Genomic DNA, 20,806 nt, shown 5'->3' with positions numbered 1-20,806 from the left:
GGCAGCGCCGCGCCGCGCCCAGAGGGCCTGAGCCAGGGCCGGGGCTGGGGTCGGGGCCTGGCCCTGCGGTGGTGGAGGCAGCAGGAGAAGGAGAAATCAACGAGTTTATCTCTGGTTAAACCGCGTTTGTGTCGTTCTGAAGCAGCACCAGAGAGGAAAGAACCCTTTAAGCTCACGAAGCATCTGCTGTTGCTTTGCACTTGCACACATACGCAGGGAAAGGTTTCAGTGAGAGAAGTAACCATGAGACATGCCGAGATTTATGTTCATGGGAGAATATCCGTGGGGAAATAAAGGTTGTAAATGTGTAATTCTGCAGATTAGTAACTAGTATATTTTAGGAATTTACTATCCTTGTAAACTCAGAGGATATAGAGCTTTCGTAAAACAAATGTTTGGTGAGCCAGACCTGCTGTCTGGTTCACACTTGATTTATGTGCTAAGCGTTATTTCTGATCCCATAAATGCCAATTACAAAGTGCTTGCAAAACGTTGTAACACTCCAGTGCTTTTGCTGTGTTCACTCAGAACTCCACAAAGTCCTGCTATTTTTGCGTAGCATTAAATTCTGCCCTTATTTTTAGCGCGCTCTGATAACTAGACAGACATACCACGGTAATGAAAGTTTACGGCAGGAACACCCACTGCATTCCAAAGCACACAGTTTACTTCAGGAATCCATGTCTGATGTATGGCAACACTTCAAGAAACAAGCTACGTGACACAACAGGGATGGAAACATCCTAATGGGTTAGAAGATGAAATTTGGCATCTCTCTCTATTTTCCCATACTGTGACTTTCATATTTATTAAGAACAAACTATCAGGAAATTAATTTTAATTTTAAAATTACTGTGCACTCAAAACCTATTGCTGCAACACCCAGCCATCAGAGTTCTCACTATTCCCCTACTAGGCAAAGCCAGCTCTCCCATTGCTGTTTTTTCTTGTGTATTCAAATCCACAGTTTCCTCCCTAAATTCTGCACATCTCTTTTTTTTCCTACATTGGTAAAAAGCAGCAGGATTGATTCTTTTTTTAATTTATTTATTCCTTAGGATCCCTTACTTTTTTTCAGAAACTTTTTTTTTCTTCATCAAAAAAAAAAAAAGAAAAAAAGAAAAAAAAAAAAAGAAAAAAGATGCTACTAGATTTAGATCACGATCTTAAGATCTTAAGAATAAGGAATAAGTTTTGCTTTTTTTTTTTTTTTTTTTTTTTTTTTTTTTTTTTTGCATTATAGCAGTAAAGGTTATTAGTATCTTTTCTGGGAAGTTTATAATCAACAATATAATTCCTTTTAATGAATGGTTTCTGATAGATGACAAGTTGTATTCCCTGTGCTTGAAAGGGAAATTAATATAAATAATTATTTTTAGAAGATAAGGTTAATTCAACAGGAAAGAGCTACACTTAAGATAAACTTCAACGTGTGATTTTTATTTATTTATTGGATTCGTTGGTCATTTATTCCCTCTGACTGCAGTTTATGTTGAATATAGTACTATACACAGTATTTTTAAACAAGCAGCCTCTTTAGATTTTATGGTAACAGTTGCAGAACCAATATCACAAATGAACAACAAAAAAAAAAACACAACAAAACACCTCACATATTAAATGACATGAAGGGCCCTTCAAACTATCTCTGCTAGTGCTACCTTCTCCCTGTCTCTTCGATAATGAAACAGTTAAAAATGTCTGAAATAAATTGACTGGGCCAAATTGCTCCCTGTTGTAATTCCATTGGGTATACCAGGGATGAATTTAGCACATTTTTTTCAGCATTATAAAAGCTACATTCAGTCATTATCCAGTTGATAAATTATTCAGGAGGTCTCCTTCCATACAGCCCATTAGGGAAAAAGAAAATCCTTTTCCAATCAGTCATTGTCTCATCTTTATTTTTGGTACTAATTTAAGAAAATACATTGCATTAAAAAGTGATTAATACCACAGGCAGTTGTGCAGGTCAAGACCATCGTTCTTCTGCGTGCAGGGATAGGTGCAGGTAGGGCTCATCCCTCACAAAGCACAAGGAGCCCCAGTCATTTGAACCAGTAAGCCCAGCATCATTTACATCACTGACCAAACTCTGCCTGCCAGTGAGGTGCAACCCCAAATGAGTGCATGGGTTATCTGTACATCACCCAGCTGCTGCGCCGCTGACTGCTTGTTCAGCTCCGGCCTCCTGTTTGTGGCTGCCCAGGTGCTAATTGATGCTGGTGGGGAACTGTGGTGAGCACAAATGCATGCAGCAACAAATCTGCACAGGCCCAAAGTGGTAACTTCCAGTTACTGGTGTTGGAGGCAATACACAATGTGAACAAAAATGAAATGTATCATTGTGCATCCATCCTCTCAGCCACCCCTCAGCCTACCTTTGTACCTTTTGTTACTGCTTGTCACTAGCTTTTCCTACTATAGAGTTTGTGAAGTGATGGGACATGACGCTGAACTTGGCACATCTTGTTTTGGTGACAGTGAGGAGTGTATCACTGCTGCAGAATAACTACCCTAGTCACTGTGGGCCATGTTCCTTAGACGTGTGCAGACATCTGGGTTTGAGTTCACATCCAGCCTTTCTGATCTTCAGAGATCTTTTTTCTCTTGCTTCCCAAACTCAAAACACCAGTCCCCATCTGCAATGTCCAACAGAAGTACCCAAGGCCTTTATTTTGTTGAAGTCCTGTTGCATTACCAAATGCTTTTGGGATTTCCCACCAGGAAAATTATGCCTGCTTCCTTGCTGTGCATGTCCTGAGAACACCCAGGAAACACAATATGCATCTGGGAGAGAAACAAGGTGTTTTCCCCATTCCTTCGTCTCCAACCATCAGCTCTTGAATGAGTGCAGCAATCAATTAAGCTGTGAGAGATCTCAGCTAAAATCTCTCCTCCACCAGAAATTTCAGAACAGGAAACTCATCTCCTCTTTAGATGAGAAATGCCTCTCCCTCTTGTCTATATCAGTCTGCAGTAAATTAGTCTCCTTGATTAATATTTTTTTTCATTTGTAGACATTTTTAATCTACAAATCAGAGGATGAGCAGGGACTGAGTTCTCCCAGGTGAATGTCCTGGACATGGGGCTACAGACTGATTCTCAGTCCTTCAAAGTAAAAAGGTATCTGTACTGAGGATCTATCATCAGACCCTATGATGAGCATCTGAGACACCAAACCAGAAACAGATTTGTATTCATCATAGCCCAAGAACAATGGGATGAAAGTGATTAAAGGAACTTCAGTGTTTAAAACCAGGAAAACAAACAAACAAGGAGAAAGACATGCACACAAAACAAAGAAACAAACAAAACAGAGAGAGCTATACCTACCTGTAATCAGGAAGTTTTATCTGGATCTTTTAAAAGAAGATCTGCTGTGTAAGTTAATGTTGAATTAGTAAAATGAGGTCATATAATATATCTTTACCTTAGTTCTGTCATTTCATGGTCTCTCTAAAAGAACAATGGAAAGTTTTCAATCCACCTAGCAGGAACATTGGGAAAATGATTCACAGAAAATGGAAAAGAAATCAAACCTATTCCTTAGGTCAGAAGTGCAACAACATGTAGGTTAAACATTCACATCCAACTGACATTTTTGAAGAACTCATAAAAAATGGGGAAGAATTACAGAAGTTTCTAGTGGGCATAAAGGGAAGTATGAACTTTATTAAAGAAACTGTTTTCATAAAATTCAATGAATTTTATCCTTAGTTGAAGCTTTTAGTGTTTTCATGTAATCTCACCATAAGATGAATATCTGGATCATTGTCTTACAGAGAAAGAATAAGCAAAACCAGCAGTTAGTAAGAGTTATTTCTGTCATATCAGTCTGGGCTCATTGCATCAAGGCCCACGGGATAATGCCTAGCTCTGCAGCAAAATACTTGCTGCTCTGTCATGAGGGTGAAATTAATTCATATTAGGAGATAGAGTTACGCGCTCATAAAGCCAATAACCATGCCAAAGCTTTGATGCGTTATATAAAAAGTCAACATCAGTTTTCACTCCTCTTCAGTTCTGCCTTACTTAAAAATTCCCCAGTCAGCTCTGTTATTTCCAATCCAATCCAACACAAATTCTTTGCAATATAAGCAAGTACAGCACACAGTTCTCTCCCAAACGAGATGATATTTAAATTAGCTTCATCTATTTTCTTATTTAAAGCAGCATGACAGCAGGGAGAGCTGAGCTCCACCTTGATGGTATAATAAACTTGAACTTTGTGATATGTGCAGGGGATTGATTTATGCTGTTGACAGATTCTAGGCTTCAACAATGAATGTGTTAGAGGGGATGTAAATGCAAATAGCCACATGGTTTTCTGAAGACGAGTGCTCCTATGGTCTTGTACTAATCAATTCCACATTTAACTCTAATTTTTCTCGATGTAAGCTCCCTGCTTTTCACAGGAAAGTTATGGCCATCCAAACCAAATGAATTTATTCACCAACTCAAAGGTTATTTTTTGAATAATAACCACCAATTTTAGAAGAAACAAATAAAAAAGAATTTCACTTCTAGAAATATCTCTTGAGGGTGCTTTCTAATATGGTTAGACCACAGCCCTGATTAAATGAAAACTGACATAGGGTAAAAGTCAGAAAGAAATGTCAACCTGCATTTCCTATGTAATTATTGATAAATTTATTAATTTATTACTGTATCTGAAATTTTTCAATTGGGAACACATCTGTAATAACAACATGAATTTTTGCCAAGAGGTAGTGTTGGTTTTCCCCTTATTTCAGCAACTTGTGTCTCTCACCCCTTCTTAAGAACCACAGATCAACCTTTGGTACCTGCTTTTTTTTTTTTTTTGGTACCTGCTGACTTCCAAGGTGTGGGTGTTTTGTTTCTGGCATGAAATGAGACAAGAAAGTCCCAGAGATGCTGCTACCTTTCCTTAGAATCCTTGCTTTGCTTAAAACAAAACATAAATTTTGTATTATACAAAACCTGTTAAAGGAACTAGGAAGAGGGGAAATCCTGATGTCTTAACATTATAATTGCCTATTGAAATATGACTCAGTTCTTATCAAGGTAACACATGTATAGCCATGCTGACAGCTTGATAGGAAATGCTTAGCTCCTGCGGCTTCCAAGAAGAGCACAACACACCCAGTGCACCCCTTGCTGTAGGCAGCCCACAGCTCCTTGGCAAAGTGTGTCTCGTGCAAGCAGGCGTTAGTATTGTTGGTGTTATGAGGAAGGAAATGACCTTGCCTATGAAGGGGCAAGGTCTCAGACAAACCAGCAGCAACCGTTTTAGAGAGGAAGTTCTGAATACATAGCTGATACTACCTTTTCTCTTCTTAATCCTTGTACTAAAGGAAGCAGAAGCCACATGGGTTTAGGGGAGTATCTTGGCTGGCACCAAAGTAATTCAAGCCTCTGTAACAACTCCTGACAACTTCAATGAAATTATAAGGATAAGGAGCTTGATTTTGCATGTAACTGTTGTACAGGATTTTGAGAGAGAAAAAAAAAAAAAAAAATAAGTGATGCAAGGACAGACAAAGCTGTAGATTCACCTTCAATTCACCTTCAGCTTGCAAGCCAAAAAATACATGTACTTGCTAGTGGATACCAGCCAGCAAGAAGGGCCCACAATTTCAAACATAAGCTTATTTCCTCTCCTCTGTATTCAGGCCACCTTGCCACTCACCCCATCCTCTTCCCTTGTACTTTGAAGGGAACAAATGGAAACACAAGGCTTTTCCTAATTTTTCTGTGGAATCAACAATCAAATCAGCTTTAGGATTTAAGGGATTGCTGTTTGTACAGGCTTTGCTCAGAAACGTTTTGTTGTCAAAGTACAAAGCACATATGGGTCTCTGTTTGCCCTTGCTCTTGAAACTGTTGGTGTTCTTTCCAGCTTTTCCCTAGAGACATTAAAGCTAATATGAGTTCTTCTGCTGTAGTAATAGAAAGAGAGAAAGATATTTAATGCCAAGAAATGCTCCAGAAAATGTAGCTTTAAAGAAAAAAAACAGCTATGACTTTCACAAGACTCTTGATAAGACTGAGAGGGCTGCAGGCTGTGCAATAGCCTTACATTCTTTGACAAGTTATCATGTGAAGACTTACAGAAGAAAAGAATTGGTTTAGCAACACCCAAATTATAAAAAGCCAATTTTTCAAAGCAAAACAGGAAGTCTCTTCTCTGTGTTGGCTACCTGACTCACTGCAATGAAAGCATTCATAAAGGGCCGTTCAATGCACAGTCAGTGAAGGCCCTCTCATAAAAAGAAGTATCAACGAACCCAAAAGATCTCTACGATTTCTTTACGTTATTTTTGCATTATGTCCTGTTTTTATTATTTGGGACAGATTTACTTTTTTTTTTTTTTTTTTTTTAAATTTTATTTTTATGGACTGTGAGGAAGTTTGTTAAATCATTACATTACACTTCCTAGTTCTTATGTATATTACTTTACAAACCTGAAACCTCACGATGTTCTCAGAGCAGGCATTACCTCCCTGCCTTAGAGTGAGGGGTTACTAAGTCACATTGCCCCAGCCAAGGCCAGGGATTTGATATCTGAGCTATCATCAGCACAGTGTGTCACTCACAGCCCCAGGATGGTCTTTTGTGGGCAGTGGTCAGGGCACGCTTGGAGTGTAGAACTTCTAGGTTCAGCTGGAGACAGCTAAGAAGGCAAAGTTCTCTATGCAGTTTGAAAAAGTGTCTAGGTTACAAATAGGTAAACTAAAAATATAGTTATAGCCAAGACAGAAAGTAAAATTGCAATCTCACTAACCTAAGCTATCAGAAAGGCAGTATCAACCTGGGTTAGTGTATACCGCAAGTTCAATCCGTTTAATAATGTCAAAAGAATTGATAGTTTTGTCAGCATTAGAATTTAAGAAATTATAATTTGTGCAAGCTCTGCTCAGAAGGGTATTGCTGTCAAAAGCTAGAAAATATCCTCCAGACACAGATTTCAGACACTGTGTTCATTTGCACACTGTTGGATACTCATTGTGAGACCCATCTTTTTGAAGCAGCATATGTATCATTCTGCCAGGAAAGCAAGGGAGAGTCACAGAGGGCTGGAAGTTGGACTATGTCAGAAGGCCAAGAAGCCAGTATCAAAACAATGGATTAATGTACAATTATACTTGAGTAATGAAATTCAAAGAGTCAGCAAGGCTGCTGTTCTACCTTGAGCCCTTCTTAACTGACAAGAGAGTAGAATACTTCCCTCCAGATTTCATTCACGTGTAGTGTTTCTTCTTCGAATTCCAATAGCCTAATTAGCACCCAAAACTGTGCATGCAACTATTGTCACTATTGCAAAGTATCTCAAGGTAGTAAGATGCTTTGTTTTAAGATACTTTGCATAGTATGATAATTTTCTGTTGGGAAAAAAAGTAATCTTTTCTATCATACTGCATTCAGCTTAAATTACCTGCCTCTTAACTCTCTTCTACTGCATTGTAGCATAGTGGTGAAAAAGTCTGTAATGTGCCTCTTGTTATTTCAACTCATTCTCCCTGCTGTAAATTACCACATGTCCCTTCTGAAGCCCAGCACACTGTATTTTTAAAAATATCATATATGCTCACAGAAGAAGTTGCATATTCTTTTGAAGGGAGTGATGAATGCCCAAGCTTACAGGACAATCATAGTCTAAACCCTTTTATATATATATATATAAAGTCATAAATTATTGTATTACAGTTTTGGCAATATCATCCAGCTTCAGCTCTTAATTACCCTGCTCAGTATGATGCAGTCTTTACGACTTAGCAACTGTTCATTCATATTCTAGTCATACAGTAGAAACCCAAAACAGGTACCCCAGGAGAGACCAAGATTCCTGACCTTAACTGTAGGTGGCATTCTTCATCTGTTCATCTGAGTTATTGCTTAAGAAACAGCGACAAATGAGTAATTTTCCTGTACCCTTGATTAATGTTATCAGCCCTCTCCTCAGTTTAATTAAGTTGTACTTTCATTTGGAAGGAATGTAGGTTCATAAAATCTGAGGTTGCATAACTATGTTACCTGGAAAGATTAAAACAATATTCTGCTGTTCTTGCCCTAGAAGCTGAGGAAACGACATGCATTTGAGTGATCTGGAGTGTTTCCAGAGAAATGATTCTGTTATTTTCTATGAAAAAGAAAAAGCTTTAATGCCCAAAGGTTTGACCTTGGTCTAGAGACCATTTTTCTATTACCTTGTTGCAATAGTGAGTAAATCCAACTACATTTACAAAAATGATCAGTGTTATCTTTAGAGAAATCTCAACTAATTTGTTTTAGAAGGGGTATTTCAGCATGCCCAGAATTTCTCATGTGAACTTGGTCACCTGAGACAGCTCTGCAGCCTTCCAGCAGCTTTAGAAAGGTTACAAAGATAAACAAGGAAATTTTCTTCTTCAATGTAGCAAAAAATTCAGTGAACTTGATAAAGAGAACTAATCATACTCCACTAGAGCCAGACTGAACTACAAGTAGACAAGTTATTTTTGAGTATCTCATGCGGCTCTGAGTACATTTTACTCTCTAAGCTTTTCCAGCCCTGATCCTTTTGCTGATGTAATGCCATCAGCAGTATCAGATTATGTGCATCCTTCATGATGTAGGCAAGCATCCACAGAGTAGACTAAGGGCATGGGATTCATTTGTATTTGTGACATGGAAAGGTAGACAATTTCTAATCCTGTGAATAAATCTTCCAAATAGAAATGCAATTCAATTAAATTATTCATTTCCCTTCTCAGCTTAATCAAAGATTCAACTACAAGAAATACGTACTTGTGCCAGATAACTGAAAACAGATGGCTGAGATTCATTTTGTTTGTCAGAGAATTTGGTAGGTCAAAGACATCAAGTCTCTGAAATAGTAGGCTATTATTATTATTATTGTTATTATTATTTAGGAGTCTTAGTTTATAGGTATTTTATTTTTTTAAAAAATGTTTTTACTTCAGTTAAGATAATGAGGTGCAGTCAGAATTGTTAAATGAGCTGTTTATCCACATGGCTGAGAGGGTTACAGGAAACATTTCATAGAGATGTATTAATTTTTCCACATTTTTTTTCTGTGTGAAATGTGTTATCAAAATATTAACTTCAGCCTTCTATATGACTTGAGCTAAAAACAAATCTTCAAGTCTTATTCAAGTGGGAATACTCAGATAAAGTCTAAATCAAATGATCTGGAAAGTTTAATTTTTTAAGTGGTACTTTGGGGCCTAATTCAAAGAAAACAAACACTGAATTCAGCTACAGAAATGATATTATTTTTGACCAGTTCTAAATATTTGTGCTTTGTATTTCTGCAGCTCAGAAATAAACCTATTTCAAGCAGCAAACTTGAAATAGGTTTAATATGAATTCCTCAATGCTTACAATAGCTGAGATGGGTAGAAGCGCTGTTGTATTTTCTTTGTAGACAAATAAACTATTGAAAGATAAAAATAATTTACAAACTCCTTTCTAGGAGCCATATCTAGATGTTACTTCTTTACCAGGTGTGGATTTTCTGAGGAAGGGAAACTAGAGCAACTGTCCTCCCTTCCTTCTTCTGCCTCCTATTGTTACTGCTTGGGGCAATGTGCCTTCTCTGTTAAGTGACAGAGAAGATGTAATGTCTTGTCTCTCCCATTCACAATCTTACTAGGTTCAGCCTTAGCTAAGACTAGAAATATAGATCAGTCACCAAGAGGAAAGCTGTGAAAGTGATGAGAATCCTGTATTATTCTCAATAAAAATATCTTAGATACACTTTTTTTTTTCCCCCCTAATAGTGAATAAATAAAGTACCACTGTGCTGGTTTATTGTTTTTTATTGTAGAATGGTATAATAGAATCTGGGAAAAGGGCATTGATTTACTGGTTTCCCTGTTTTTTTTTTTGTTTGTTTGTTTGTTTGTTTGTTTGTTTTTGCTTTGTTTTGTTTTGCTTTGTTCTTTTTTTTTTTTTTTTCTATCCATTAAGTAAAGCATGATTGTACCAAAACTTGAAGGATTTGCCAGTCAGACCAAATCCTCAATGAATGTCGCAAAAGAAGCCATGTTTACTCTCTCCAGGTGAAGGTCTGGCCAGCTGCATAAGGGAAATCCTGGAGCATCTTGCCTATGAAGAAAGGCTGAGAGACCTGTATCTGTTCAGCCTGGAGAAAAGAAGACTGAGAGGGGATCTCATCAATGTGTATAAATACCTGAGGTGTGGGAGGCAAAGGGATTTGGCCAACGTCTTTTCAGTGGTTTATGGGGACAAGACAAGGGATAATGGCCACAAAATGGATCACAGGAAGTTCCACACCAACACATGAAAGAACTTCTTCATGGTGAGCCTTGGAACATGCTGCCCAGGGAGGTTGTGGAGTCTCCTACATCTGGATGCCTATCTGGACAGCCTGCTCTAAGGAACCTGCTTCGGCAGTGGGGTTGGACCCAATGATCTTTTGAGGTCCCTTCCAACCCCTACAATTCTGTGATTCTGTGAAATACAATAGAAATACATTGTATGAGTAAATACTATTGAAGCCATTCCTGGATTTGCTGCTGATTACCACAAAATACTTCATGGAATTTGCTAATATAAACAGAATTTTAGATCATTTAGCTATGATAAGTGGACAGAATATACATTATTAAATATGTTTCTGTACACCTATGACCATATTACAGAGCAAGATACTGTCCAGTTCAAACCAAAAAAACTATGATAAAGCTCCTAAAGAAGTCAAATATAAAATTAAATGGTTGAGCCTAACCTGTCTTAAGTTTATGAATTATTTAAATCTCAGCTTTATTTACCTGAGTTTTGAAAAGGGTCAACACATCAAGTTGTGGACTTTTATTTTTCAAATTAAACCAATGTCAATGAGGTCTTTAGAAGCACAGCTAATAGAAATGAACAACCATGTCCTGCATAGGTGAAGCATGCAACAGGTTTCTAAGTTTAATTTTGGGCAGATAGGGAAAAATATAACAGCTTTGGGTTTTATTAACATCATATATTTCAGTATTAACTATATCCTACAACTCAGGCTGTTTCAGACTTATGTGTCTTTGTGCAGACTTCTGAAATCAAGCAATGGGTAAATGTCTTCCTTTCTCCCTCACCAGCCATTACTATGTAGACACAGCAAATTTAAAATAGATATTCATAAAGGTGCATTCTATAGTGCAATGTTATTCTGTCTTCACTGAAGATACACCTGATGTGGTGCTCCAGATGATGTCAAGCACATTAAAACTTTGCCACAAAATGGAGGCTAGCAGCATTACAGCCATATTGGCTTCATGGAGTCATGAGCAGCAGCATCTTTAATTAGTGGGCAACTTTGCAGCTGTTCAGACTCTATTTTGATAGATTTAAGATTTAAAACTGCCCTGAACTATTACAAAGTCTAACTCCTGTTCACATAAACATGAACAAGATCAAGATCAAGACAAAATAATCTTTACTGGGTATAGCTAAATCCCACCTCAGTCATATCTCTTGAAGCCATGGTGATAGAAATCCCAGGGTAGGAAAAGGTTATAAAATTGCTCCATTATGCATTCTGTGAAATGGAGATGAGGTGGTTGTGGATCCTCTACAGCAGCCCAGGGACTGAACTAACACATGAGGGCAGCTACACTTCATATTTTGTGGCAGGATGACATCTGATTCTCACAGGTTATTGTAGAAATTTGTTTCATTAATCTCTTTTCTCTGGTTTAATTAAGGGTTTGGCTAAAGCAAAGAAACCCATATAATCTTTCAGAGAAGCAATTATCATCACATTATAGATTTAATAATCAGAATCTTTGGGTGACCCACCTGGACTACATCTTTGAAAGCCTTGCAGTGATTTTTCCAAATGAAATTCTTTCTCTATTTTGAAAGAGTGCCTTGGGAAATGAAGTCCATGGTTCTTCTTGTATCATGTGGATAATGCGTAGGCATATTTTTCCATATCATAAGAACAGACAGGACATTTTCCCACTCCTCTAGAAATTGAGTTAATGCAGAATGATTAATGCATCTGTTTGGACTGTCAAAATGCTCATTGTAAACTTGATGCATCATTAAGCCTAAGTACATTGCAGCAGAGGATACAGTCCAAGGAACACAGTTTCTTTTCCCTTGATAATAAAGGCTTGGAAATCATGCTTAAGAGCATTCTGAGGTCCCTCAAGGTCAAGAAAAAGATGTAATAATTAGGAATTAGAAGTGGTTCACTCTGAGGCATTAGGCAGTGTTTCAGCTCACCCTGCATTGCTCAATAATTTACTTTAAAAACTTCTACACAGCTTCTTCTGCCCTTCCTCTCCCACTCTACAATGTTTTGTTTTGTTTGGTTTGGTTTTTTATCTTCAGGATGGACAGTTTAGATATTAGGGCTACCCACTCAGTCTACATCCCATTGAGGTAGTTTGGCAGAACTGTTGGAGGGAAGCATGCACTTAATTCTTCTGTAAAGTGGCTGTTTCATGGGAAATATTGTGCAACCCCCTGACAGAAATTAGGGCAACAACCCAAACTTTTTTGCCTTGTATGTGTGATTCTTGATTTTGGAATCTGTCACCCGATAATGCAAGTGGACTTCGCAAGGTTGCTATAAAACATAAGGAAAGGTCGGGTTTTGTAGGAATGACAAGGTCAGGTTTTGTAGGAACTATATGCAGAATCAGCAAACATTTTCTGTACAATCTTCTTCTCAGCAATTTATTTCCAAAATAAACGGCAATGCTTGTATCACTACTTAAACAAATTATTCCCCTGACTCACCATTGCTAATAAACTTTACACAAGGAACAGAGGGTGTTCATGCAAAACCAATCAGTGTTTTCTGTCATAACACTGCTGAATATCAGCAAAGAGAAAGAAAATATTTATAAAGAAAGATTGTGAAGTCAATGAGCTTCATTCGGGACCAGCCCAACTGAAGTAGGACTCAAAAGGTGGAGCAATGAGGAATACTCAGGACTCATGGGGATGCAATGCTGTACCCAACAGCATTGGCTGGAAGCTGGAAACCCTCTCAGCACGTTTGAAACCTTACCTCTGTCATGTAGTTCAGTGGTGAACAGAACACTTGCAGAATTCAAAATACCTTCGTTTTGGGGTTTTTAACCCATTTTGCAGACAGAGTATGGTAAGAAGGTGCAGCAATGTTTCATATGTTTGTTTTTCATAACATCTTACATACCGCTTAATAAAGTCTGAAGAACTAGCAACAAATGATTTCAAATGGTTTCTTCAAACAATAAAACACAGAAAGTACTTTTTTTTTTCTCTCTCTCCCTTGAGCAAGAGAAAGGTCTTTGAAAATCTTATGTAATGAACAGCTCTCAATGTGTGTCTTGACTAATGAAACCCCAAGGGTTATAGATATCACAGAAGCAGTTCTAAGGGCCAGAAGCCTATTATTTTGTAAGAATTAATATGGAAATAAAAGCATTCATTGAAGTATGTTTATTAGTAGCATTTTGGTTATATCATCACTGGATTACTCTAAAATCTACTAGGCAATTCAAAAAAAATTCAAAAAAGCTTGAGATTTTACAGGAAAATACTCAATCATATATCTCAGGAGCCAGTCTGAAGACACCAGAGTATTATTGCTTTCTAGAAAGGAAGATGCTTGGAGACCTGTGGGGGAAAAAAAAAAAAAAAAAAAAAAAAAAAAAAAGAGAGAGAGAGAGAGATTAAGATAGAGAGAAAGAGAGAGAGAATATCAGATTCAGGTTTGTCAAAACAACAGCTAATCTGATATTGTAAAATCAAGAATTTCAAGTTTCTGAATGGAAAAAGGGCCTACAGATGTCAGTTGCTTTCTGCTCATCAGTAGAAGAATAAAAATTTCTAAAATGGGGTGTTTTGAGAAATTTACAATTATCTAATTGTTTAAAACTAAATCAAAAATAAAATACAGACAGATAATGTTTATGTGAACAAAAATATAGGTAACTTTGCAAGTGTTGGCTACAGCAAAATACTGTCACCAAGGTAAGGAAAGCAATCTGAAATGCCCAAAATTAGATGAAGCTTTAGTGAAAGTATGCAGTGGAAAAAATAAATAAATAAATAAATAAAAATAAAAATAAAAATAAAATAATAAAAAAAAAAAAACAGGAAAAAAGCCTTAAGGAGAAATTGCTAAAAGAAAACAGGAAATAAAATAAAAAATAAAAATAAAAAAGAAAAAAGGAAAATGCTGTTTAAAAAAGCTAGAGTATGAAATATCATATTCCACCTCTATAGGAAACAAATCCAGTGGCTACTTTTTCATAGACAGAAGGGTAAACACTCTGACTAAAACACACTGAATTCCAAACAACATTGCCAATGCAAATACCACCAGGAAATATAAGCTGTGCACAACACTTGCTGCATACTTGGGGCAAGTTGTTCTGGCTTTTACAGGCACAAAATACTGTACAAAGTGTTCAGTAATGTTACACCTGAGCCATGCATATTGACAGACTTCTAAATACCACTAATGTAGCCTCGGTGCATTCGGAAGGCTGCCCAGCCCAGTGAGAGGCATGCTCGTGGGGTATAGGCTGCCTGCCCAGGGGCTTTCTCACAGATGTTTGTTAAGTTCTTCAGGTAAGACATCTTTTGAAGTTGCTGATTCATCTGAAATGCAGAAAACCTGCAGTGCATCTTTTTTTTTTTTTTTCTTTTTTTTTTTTTTTTTCTTGGTTGGTATCCTTTCTTCCTTGCTGAGAAAGAAGGTAGAGTGATGTAAAATTGTTCTAAGACTTGATAAATTCTGCATGGGGTCCACAACGTACATCTGGGATACCCCGCAACTCTTCTTCCTTGGGGTGGGCTTTATTCAATAGCAACACCAGTTTATCTGCCCTCACCTTGACATGCAATTGAGATCGTGTCTCTCATGCCAAAGCAGACCTGAGTTGAAACAGTACTCAGGAAACCTGGCTGAGGCTGGTGAGTGCTCAGACCCAAGAGCAAGCCCATTGGAGCCCATGAGCTGGGTTGCTTTCTTAACAAAGACATGTCCAGTCTGCCTCTGGAGCTGCTAGCACAACTGGGAGTGTTGAAAGATAAAGTGAATGCAAGGTTGCTTTAGGTTAAGAATTTCAATTAGTTTGGAAAAAGGTTATCTTTCTTTTTTCATTTCACACTGTCTTAAAAAAAAATATCCCATTTTCTGAAGAATTGTTATGGCTCCTCCACACCCTTAAGATGCTCAGAATTATAATTATTAGGAGAAGAAAAGATGAAATACTTCTGTGTCATGTTTCCACCAACTCAAAGAAAAGCTTACTTGAATATTCTTCCTTTGATGTAGGAAAGAAAGGTAATATTAGTCTTGAACTCTTTTCATGGATGAATGTAATATATACTGAATGTGTGTCAAGGAGAAACATTTGTCCCTTTTTCTCTCTCTTCACCAATTAATTTTGCAATGAAAAGACAACATTGTCCCTTATTAAAATTCCTGAGTTCATGGCCCACTTTTTAAAATGTGTGAGTTAAAATAAACATACCTTGACTTGATCACTGTCTTCTATATATTTGAAAAGGTGGCCTGTGAAAATTCTTGTGAGCTATGATTGAGCTATCTCATGGAACAATTAGTTTCTTAGTCTAGAATCTGGAAACTAGTCCAAACTAGGAAATGCTTAGATACAATATGTACTTGGGTTGTGAGCATGACTATCTGCAACAACATTTTAAGGTTCATGAAGTGCTCAGTATTTTCTTACTCAACAAGCAATGTCTAGCCATCTTGGTTATTGCAGTGAGGTGGCAAATTTCTGTTGACGTCTGTGAAAGCAAATGTAATGCCAGTTTCCCTGAAGTTCAGGTCTTGACCCCAAAACACTTGTTTTCTATGCCACAAATAAATGAAGTAATTACTTGATGCTAAATGTCTGAAGGTAGATGTTACAATTTTAACTAAATGCAAATCTTTCTTATTAAGAAATATAAAAATATCAAGCAAACAAACAAAAGATAACATCATGTGTTTGAACTAATCACTTCACAGAAATCAAGTGTGGCTAATGTTTAAAATGTTATGCAAACATTGCACTTCGGCTTCAATGCCTTTTAAAACAGAAAAGTAGAAGGTGGGGTATACTTCAGTATACACTTGAGTAGACACCAGAGCTTTTTATGTTGGAGAAGACAAACAGAAAACCTATTTTTGCATTTCAGGAGAGGACTGGCCAGCCTGTTTCTAAATAAAAAATAATAGCGAAGTGTTCCCAGCATTGCAAAAATCTTTTCTCATTTTTCCCTAGTTCTATCTTGAGAATGAAACCCAGAAAAGGATGACATTTTTAAAATCATCCAGTGTTAAGGTTTTGAACATACCAAACTCCTGAATGTCAGATTTGAAATACATTTATGCATAAATACATAGGTGCTCTTAAGTGTAGAAGCAAAGAGCAAAATTAAATCACGGCACATTGTGTGGCCTTTGGGCAGTTTTAGAAGAAACATCAAGATCCCTGACTTTTTTTTGATCTGTTAGAATATATGGACAACATTTCATGAATTTTTGCTCTGTGTACTTGATTATTTTTATTTGCTTTTACTACTTTCATGTTGCATTCATTCATTAATAGGTAAGCATTCTACATTTTTTTTTATTTTATTTTTTTAATTTCAGTAAGACCTGGTTGAAAAAGAATTTAAGTCAGAAATTCAAAATGGTCATAGCAATGGTCTCCATACAGCAGATTCCAAATCATTCTGCCTGCTCTCTGTGCAAAGTTAGCTCTTGATTCTTTCTCCCTACTGAGCTGCCTGACAACAGGAACCTCCAATACTGAAAATGCAGAGTAAATTCTCCTGAGAGTGCCTGACAGAAAAACAAGGTGTGTCTCAAATGGAAAGCTTAAAGTGACATTTTTAATGTCAGAGATTTTGCAAAAAAGTTTGCTGTTATAAGCCAATGGTTCAGTAGCATTTTCAAGATCAGGAAATCCTTTCACTACAATGGATACTTTGTAATGCCAACAGACAGATCCAAAATTACACTGTGACTCATCCATCAGGCATTCAAACATTTTTACTTTCTTAAAATGTCTGGAGTTTGAATCATCCAAATCTCCATCAAAAGAAGAAGCAAGCAAGCACTTTCTCCTTTCTGATGAGATGTTTTGACAAGAGGCTGTGTCTTTCGCCAGCAAACGCAGAAACATGTGGCATTCAAAGGTCAGTAACAGCAGTCAGCGGTGTTTGCAACATCCTGGGTGCTGATGGGGCTGCTAACCAACTTGTCTCTACAGATTTTTACCTCTAATAGAGCCTTTCAAAGAACAAAAGCACTTTGGCTATGGTAAGGTATGTGTACATCATAATGACTTTGTACAAGCTATGTACTGTTGAAATTAATCTGTTTAGACAAGTTCTTCATCTGATTCACAGCTTAATATACCCTGAAAAGGTTTCAGCAGGGTTTTCTTAATTTCCTGTGTTTCTTTTTATTCAGGCATTGCTGATATGAAATTTTTAAGGTGAACATGGGAACAGCAGGGATCTTCATTGCTGGCATTTGTGAAACCCCACAAATGTCTTTCAGAAGTGATTTTATTTTCCAGTGCTATTCTAGAAAACAACAATAATGAGTTCACAGGGGGGTTAAAAATTTAGTGCATAGATATGGAAAGTTGGTGCTCATGTGTAATCTCACTAATATTCCTTGAGGATTTATTTTAATTCATGAGAATGTCTATCAAGTTCTTTTTCTTTCTTATTTCACTTACCTGCTGCACTGTTCACTACTGAGCTCTTTTTACCTGTGAGTAGTGGAAAATTGAGCCACAGGTGGAGAAAGCTTGTCTGAGAGGGATGGGGTTTTTATCATAAGTTTCAGTAATTGCTATATAAAATTAAATTAAAATTGGTATGAGAAGTACTGCATCCCAGTCACTGGCCTGGGGTGGGCTGTGTGGGCTCCTCCACATACACCATACACACCAGGTTTAACAGCATTCTTACAGACCATCCACCTCCTTCAAACCAACAAAAACGGTTAATAATCACAAACAGTAAAAAGTCTAAGCTCTCACTTACAAGCCAAAGGAAGCAAATTAACTGCTTATGTGGTTACAGTTTATTCACCTGGCTTTCCTTGAAACTAAATATAACACATCAGATTTAAGATGCTGATCCTACAGGCTCCTGCAAGCCCCTGAAGGACTGCCTAATTTCACCACAAAAAACAGTTCCATTCAGTGACTGACACAAAGCCAATGATGAAAGCAAAGCAAACAAATGTATACTTGATTGAAGCTTTATGACTTAGAAGTCGGTATTATTGAAACAAAAGTATTCAACAGGTTTATTTATACCTGATGATAATTTTGATTTAATTTCAATGCTAATTAATTCTTCAGTTCCTTCATTGCAATAGTGACTCAGTAGCTATTTGCTACAAGCCTAACAACAAATTTTAAATTATCTAGAATTGCACAATTTTTTAAAAAGTAGGTCACATATCTGATTAGAAACAAGCCAGTTCACAAAATTTTAGTATGCACACAAAGATCAAACTGTAACAAGGAAATTACTGTGCAGCTGGACATAAAAACACCCAGCTGCTCACACAGCCTGGGAGCTCATATTGTCAAATGCACCAATGGCACAAGAAGGCATACCTGAGATTCCAGGCTTAGGTTTTCAAGATTTCAGGCACTGAACCTAAAAAAGCCTTATGAATAGAAAGTGCAGGCTCTTCACATTTTTTAATACTCACCTCGAACTTTCACAAACCAGACGGTCAAATGCTGTAAAGTTGGGCATAAACAGTTGTCTTTTAATTGAACAGGTACATCATGGCTCATACACCGTGCCTCAATCCTTTCATTTACACAGCTGATTTGCATCTAACTATAGTAAAATTTTGTGGGTGTTAAATATTTAAGTTGATACCTAAAATCAGAAACCTGTTTTTTAAATTTTTGTCAATTATAATGAGCTTGACAATAAGCATTTATCTCCACAGAGTATACCTACCACATTTGTTTCAATGTCAGCTAAAACATTACAGAAAAACAAACAAACAAACAAACAAAACAAAACAAACAAACAAACAACAACAAAAAAAAAAAACACTCTACCTTTTTCTACATCAGGCTGTTAATCCAGCAAAATTACTTATTACTTTTTTCAGATTTAGAGATAGACCTGCAATATAATATTTTCAGTCTTTGTTCACCATTGTTCAAAGCTAGAATATATAGGTATCTATATAAGAACTGCCAACAGGAAAGCACTGGTAGGACAGCAGATTTGCCAAGGGGTAGATTACACCATGCAACCATAAAACCCACAGGAGCATGTTTTAACCACTCTTTCTGGAATAATTTGTCCTTGTCTACTCTGGCAGTCCTATCAAACGTAGAGATAGTTCAACTGCAGTCTTTTCTGATGCTCACCAGGAACAATAAGTGATATTTTAAGATAGATCATGACTGTGGGCAAAATCCTGAACTCCCTCCTCTATGGAACACTACTAATTTCAGTGGGCAGACTGCAAATGACATTTTTAATCTAATTGATTTGTTTTGTTTTGTTTGAAAAAAAAAAAAAATATATATATATATATATATGAAATATTAAATGGCAAAGTAGATTGGCACTCTTGCTTTAGATATCAGTGTCTACCAGCACCAGGCAGCATTTCAACTTTCAAAGGAAAGTTACAGCCAATGAAAGTCATTACTACCTGCCACTGACTTGCAGCGAAAACTATTTCCACAGCATTATCTACTCAACAGTCATAAGGGTGGATGTTTTCCTTTGTGTGCTTTTGCAAAATCCACAGTTATGAATACTCACACAATAATAGCTTGAAGCTTGACTCATTGAATTGAACTGTAAGACACAAACTTTGCTGAAACAGGACATCCATTAGTATAACAATCTCTATTAGACAGCACATAAATGGTTGTCACAGTACAATAAAGTAACTTTGAATAAAAAACAATGAACTCTGAAACACCACTCCAGTGGAAACTAACCATGAAGTCTGTATAATAGTAAAGCAAACAAACAAAACTTACTGGGAGGGAACTCAGGCCATTTCTCATGTTTTCCTCTCTATCAGCCCTGTGGACCCATGAAAAGGAAAGAAAACATGATTAATGCCTCCCTGAAGTCCACCAGTCACTAGGTACCAGATTGTCTTTTCGTGCCTGTCAGTTACTAGCACAGGCTGGAGCTGAAGTTGGGACTGTCTATGTTTTGCCAAACAAAAAATGCAACAGTCCAGCTGGAAGAAGGGGAACTATAATCTATCTCTCTGCTCATCCTCCCCCTGGTCCTGACAGCTTATTCAAGAAAAGCTCAATACTAGTAGAACATGCAACACAGAAGAGTAAATTTTATTTGAAGCAAAATATGTGACGAGTATCCCCAAGTACAGTTCAAGGCAAACAAAGAGCCCAGCAGTATTACTACTAAAATTCTCCCCTAAGTGGCATGTGGGATTCTGATTTTCTAAAATGTTATACTTAATATGAAAACCCACATGATAACAACCAGGAAACAAAGTAAGAAACTAATTTTTCAAGACCTTTGTTCAATGGGAAATGTTTAGTGCAACACAGATTGACATTTGCTCTTTTGCTGCTAAGAAGAGTGAGCTCTCTCCTGGAAGAAGAAGACATTGGCAGTTTCTTCATCCAAAAGACACATGGCAGCCACAGCCAGCAATTTCCTTTAAGTTCTCCAGACAGCCCTATGACTCCCATTGACCTGCCAGTTGTCCAGCTTCAGTGTTACTCAAAGGAAACTTCACCAGGGATGCAGAAATGGCAAACCTAAATGGGAGACACGGATCAAGTGTCCGTCCAGATCCCA

The 20,806-nt window shown here is 37.2% G+C and overlaps 1 long non-coding RNA gene across 1 annotated transcript in view; it reads right to left on the bottom strand.

Moving 5' to 3' along the window:
• LOC311433495 overlaps window positions 1-20,806 on the bottom strand; it is a 99,940-nt gene that overhangs the window by 65,103 nt on the left and 14,031 nt on the right. The window contains exon 2 of the long non-coding RNA XR_014690784.1: window positions 20,008-20,053. This is a non-coding gene — a long non-coding RNA (uncharacterized lncRNA). The remainder of the gene's footprint in view (window positions 1-20,007; window positions 20,054-20,806) is intronic.

The sequence above is a fragment of the Aythya ferina genome (assembly GCF_964211825.1).
Source record: "Aythya ferina genome assembly, chromosome: 3".
NCBI classification, from domain to species: domain Eukaryota; kingdom Metazoa; phylum Chordata; class Aves; order Anseriformes; family Anatidae; genus Aythya; species Aythya ferina.
This window is presented reverse-complemented; position numbering and strand designations above follow the sequence as displayed.